Raw genomic sequence first — 5,718 nt, 5'->3', positions numbered from 1 at the left:
CGGACTCCTGACCTCCCGAAGCTCTGAGACAATAAATGTGTTGTTTTAAGCTGCTAGGTTCCAAGTTATCTTGTTATGTAGCGATGGGTAACTAAGACAAGTCAGGGAGGCGAGGAGGCGGACAAGAGGGGAAGTCTGTGCCAAAGCACCATGACGTGCACGATGGGGGTTCATTCACATACGATTTTATACAAGTGCATATAAAGAAACTAGAAAAACATGTAGTCACAGACTTGTAGGAATGTCTGTGTTGCAGTGTCAATTGCCAAGTGACAAATATAAATTACAGAATAATGTGTGTAGAATGATTCTATTTTGGTATAAAGCAAGCAATAAATCAGCCCTCGTGTGTTTGTAGAAGCAAGGGGAAGGGTGTGGTGGGTTTCTTCAGGGCATAGACGTTGAGGGGCACGGAGGAGGTGACCGTATCGACTCTTGGGTCACCTTTTTGCCTTGCTTCACTGGTTCACATAAGCTTAAGTTATTCTTGTAATTTGAGTATATGTAAAAAAATATATAGTTTTTTAAATCAAAAGAAGAAAGTGGTTGCAAATGGAAAGAAATAAGAAATAGACACAACTACCGGCGTACAGGGGCGTTCATCCAAGGTCGTCATCTGTGCCATGGACCTGCTTGCTGGCGAAGCCTACAGACCCAGCTCAGACTCACGTTTTTAAATGAGTAAATTTAAAATATAAAGGCTTACAAAGGAAACCCGTTCTATTGAAATCAAGTTGCAATATATATATATTTTTAAGATTTTATTTATTTATTCATGAGAGACAGAGAGAGAGAGGCAGAGGGAGAAGCAGGCTCCCAAGGAGCAGAGAGCCCGATGCGGGACTCGATCCCAGGACCCTGGGATCATGACCTGAGCCGAAGGCAGATGCTTAACCATCTGAGCCACCCAGGCGCCCTCAAGTTGCAATATATTAAAAGGCAGACTTGCGATGTAGTCATATATGTGCTTTTATTTTAAATGAGATCAGGTGGTAAACGTAGCAACTACCATAATTTCAAAGCAGCGATGAGCGTGAGTGGTATTTTGAGATGCCTGCGGCACCATGGATGTGGTAAGAGAACATTCGTGATTTCTGTTGATGACGAGATCACCGGAAATGTTGACGCTGTGGAGATTTGCTGCCTGCCTTCCCAGTGGAAGGGAGCGTGCTAATGTCTGTTAGAGAGCGGTGAACTTGAAGCTGAAACTTCTTCCCACTCAGGGTCACAGCCTCCTTTGCAGTAAACAGTAATTACAAATAGGTCAAAGTGCAGGTTGCTTCATCTGGGGAATGGTAGTTGATAAAATGGGAAATCAAGTCTTCGTGGGTAGTGGGGTCATGGAAGGGCAGACCCAGAGATGCTCAGGTTTGTCGCTGGGGCAGGGCCCAGGTGATGGCAGTTGGATGCCGGGGGAGGGCGTGGCCAGCTGGGCTGAGCAGGACAAAGGGCAGCGGCTGCTGGGCGTATCCCCTGGGACGGCCGGGCAGTGGCCGTGATGCACAGCTCTCTGCCCCCCTTCTATGCTGTTATTTTCTCTTTCTTTCTTTCTTTTTAGAATCCTGGAAAAGCCAGCACAGTTAAAAAAAAAAAAAAGCACACAGACTTTATTGTTTCCTATTGGATAAGACTCGAGTCTCCCACTTCCACCATGACCCAGGAGCCCTTGAATTTGGGATGGCTTATGCATTGGCCCAGCTCATAATGAAGTAGCTCCTTACCCAGTTTTTTGGGGTTTTTTTGTTTTTTTTTAACATGTGTGTCTTCTTGAGGAACCCACAGAGAGAATGAGTGCTTTCCAGATTACAGCTTGGCAGCCTGACATCCTATAGTAATGATACCAAACGCTCTCACAGCCTTCTTTGCTGCTTTAAATTTTTTATTATTTTTTATTTTTCTGCTTTCATTCAAGATTCCCATTTTATTTACTTGCAGCCTTCTTTGGCAGTTGTTTTCTGGAGGTAATACTTTGACTTAATTTCTGGTCCTTGCTGGCTGTCTTGAATTTGTCACCATTAGCCTATTTCTAAAACTACAAGACTTGTTTGGGAGCCTAAGGACTTGGGCAAACACACCAACACGGGCCTTTTGGATTGATCCCCTCCCTCTCAGGGCCCCTGGAGGGGCCTCACCCTCTGTGAAGGTAAATCATGGAACTTGCCAAGAAGTCTAACAAATTGGAAAGATCCAAAGACCCAGAGCCAAAGGTCAAGGCCTTTCCAGACTGTTAGTTGGATATTCTCATAACCAGCCAATCACTTAATCATTCATAAAATATTTAAGGAGTACCTCTTATGTGTGAGTCACTTTGCTAAGTGTTAAGGCAGCGTTTTTCAAACTGTGTGTCATACATATTACTGGGTTAGTAAAATTAGGGAGTCGTGACCAACATTTTTTTTTTTTAGGTTTTATTGAAATTCAAGTTAGTTAACATATAGTGTATTATTAGTTTCAGAGGTACAATTTAGTGATTCATCAGTTGCATACAACACCCAGTGCTCATTACATCAAGTGCCCTCTTTAAGGCCCATCACCCAGTTACCCCCTCCCCCCTCCCCTCAACAACCCTGTTGGTTTCCTGGAGTTAAGTGTCTCTTATAGTTTGTCTCCCTCTCTGTTTTAATCTTAGTGACCAACATTTTAAAAATGAAATAGAAAACAGGAGTAGTAAAGGTGGATGTTATTTCACAAAATGTACATTTGAGATGTGTGCACACACACACACGCATGTATATACTAGATTACAACATATAGCACAATAATGTCTTATTTTGGGTCATTGTCAAAAAATTGGAAAGTCCTAGCTGTAGGGGATATTCAGCAAACATTAAAGATTAGAGTATTCCTGTCCTTGAAGTCATGGTCGAGTGGAGTTATAAACACATGAGCTGTGTATACATGAAAAGCTAAGAGCACAGGGCAGATGCATGATTCTGTTTAACACCTGGGGGCACACCTGCCTGAGGTGAGTGTGAGACCAGCCTCAGAGTTGGTCTTCCCTGGAGTCAAGGGAGGAATCTCTCCAATCCCAGGGTTGATGGGTCTTTGGATTGCCTCTGGGGAGGGGCATTACCTTTCAGATGTGTGTCTCCTGTGTGGCAGATGGAGGAGACCCTTGGGAGAAGGGGGCAGCCAGAAGCACCCCACACGCACAGCTGGGGGATGGGTCCACTGACCTGGTAGATGAATCTGGGTGGGTCATGTCTGCTGCATGGAGCTCAGACTTCATAACAAAGGTCTCAGCTCTCTTGGAGGATGAGATGAGACCTAATTGATCCCTAAATAAATTCCACTGGAAGATCCAAGGATTTGGAGTATGTTATTGGGGGTGGGGGGAAGGGTGCTCCCTACTTCTTCTTAAATAGTTACATGCTGCCAGCTTTTAATAGGCTGGATGTGACACAGTGCATCGCAAATGTTACCTTTTATGTTCGGTCTGGCAAGAAAGCATATTTGTTGTCTGCTGCCTGATAGGATTCCAGACTTATTTCTTGGAATAGGTTGTGCCCCAGTTCAGCCAAACGGGGAGGCTGTCTCTTGGTACCTTCCGGTGGTGGTGAGGAGGGCTGTCCCTGGGCCTCTGGTTGGCTGGCCCCCATCCCTGGCCGGCAGGTGTTGTCAGAACATTGAGGTCACTCTGGCTCATGAACTTGCCTTTGTTAAATATTTGCGTTTGAAGTCGTTTTGCCTCTCTAGGACCTATGGGGAGGCCGTGGGATCCCAGAGAAGGTTTCTCCTAAAAAGGGAATGTGAACAGAAAAGGCTTTTGACGTTGGAGTGGCTGGTGAGGACTTTCCTGAATGAAAACACCCTGATTCTCCGCGTGCCCAGCCACTGCCACCCTGGGTGTAATGAAAACACCGAGACTCTGCCCTCTGGGCTGAGATGTCTGTTGGTTTTCACTGTGATTTTTACCCACTCTTGCTGTGTATAATGTGACCCATGGTTGTGAGGGAAGTGTATCAGCAAAAGCAAGGCCAGCCTGGGAGAATCTGGGTCTGGATAGTCTATCCTTTTGGAGGAGTTCAGAATCCTGCTGTGCGGAACTTGGGACGTGCTGTCCCAAACTCCTGGGCCAAACTGGTAGATCCCATCACTTGGGTCATGCGTTGTGTCCATTGACGAGACTCTCTGGTGCCTGAGGAGCTGGTGTCTTGCCGTCTCTAAGGTGGGGACACCGCCAGTTGAATGTCAGGGTCAAGTGTGTGTAGCGCCCAGGGTAGCCGAAGTTGTCATTTATCTAATTCCTCGGTCAGTTATCTGATTGATTTTTCAGCCATCTGATAATGAAGACCGCTTACATAAAAATTCACTACAGGCTATCAGTGTTCTGTTCATCGATTTCTAGAAAAAAACGAAGCAAGAAAAGGGTAATTACAAAATCCTCATTTTACTTTACTTCTTTTTGACTGTGTAAGTAGTACCTAGTGACGAACACTAACCGTAGCAGGCAAACACAGCCCTGTTACTTGGCAAGCTGGAGAGTAGACCATTGCCATCAGTCTATAGAGGAGAAACTCTCTTGAGTAAATAGGGGACTTTTCCTTATTTGTTTGCATGAGAAATCAAGAAAGGACATGTGCTCTTTGAGGGAGGTGAGGGGTGGAATGGAGAAAATACTGTTCACAGCAGTGGTTCTCAATCCTGTCTGACCTGATGCCCCTTTTTATAACATGTATTTTGCAATGCTCTGTGATTAATTATGAAATATGGCTATAAATTCCCCATCTGTGTATGTATTCCCTATGCAATGGGATGTGGTCGCTTGTCTCATCAAGAAGTGGTGTCTGTTTTTCTACCTTCTTAAATCCCAGCTAGCCTTGTGATTAACTGCAACCAATAAAATGGAGCAGAGGTGATGTGTGGTTTCAGAGCCAAGGTCTCGAAAGGCTTTGCCGCTTCTACCTTCTCCCTCTTGGAGACAAATCACCATGTGAGGAAGCCTGAACTTGCCACCTGGAGAGGCCACATGAAGGAGAACCTAGCTGCCATAGCGGGCAGTCCTAGCCAACCACCAGACGTGTAGCTCTCTGGAACCAGCCAGTCCCGGGATGATCAGCCAACTCCTCCCAAAGAAAAAGTGCACTCAGCCAGAATGCTGTGGCTGAGCCTTACCCAAATTGCCAGCCCACAGAATTGTGAGCAAAGAAGTAATTATTGCATGAAGCCACTAAGTTGGGGGTGGTTTGTTATGCACCAATAGGTGCATAACAAAAGGACCAGTCTCTGACCCATCATTTTGTTTGAAAAAGGACCAGTCTCTGACCCGTCATTTTCTTTGAAATTCGTAGGTTATATAAATGACCACACATATAATTAAAAAGAAAAATGCACTACCTTAATTGTAATACAAAAGGAAATAATAAGAAAGTAATTAATGATAAATAACATGTAGTGCTGGAGCCCAAGTGCACAGAAGTCATGATGAAGCAGCAGAAGGTACCAGGAGCCGCGTGAACTTACCTGCATCAGGTGCACCGCTGTGCAGATGGGAGTCAGATACTGTGAGTGGTGTTATCATCAGTGATGTGCTTTTCTGTAATGGTGATCAATTTTTGACTGAGTTCAGGAAAACAAAAAAATAATATTTCTCCTCGATTGACCTAGGAGTCAGATTCCTAGAGAATTAATTTTATGTTAAAACTGTACCCCAAGGCCCCCTCTGTGTTTATGCATTAAATGGAATGCCATTCTAGAGTCAAGATAAATATAAACACA

Source organism: Mirounga angustirostris, unplaced genomic scaffold (assembly GCF_029215605.1).
Source record: "Mirounga angustirostris isolate CCGP_5_RB_7025 unplaced genomic scaffold, mMirAng1.0.hap1 SCAF_9, whole genome shotgun sequence".
In the NCBI taxonomy this organism is placed as follows: Eukaryota; Metazoa; Chordata; class Mammalia; order Carnivora; family Phocidae; genus Mirounga; species Mirounga angustirostris.
The sequence above is the reverse complement of the archived record's forward strand: the minus strand, read 5'-3'. Positions refer to the sequence as shown.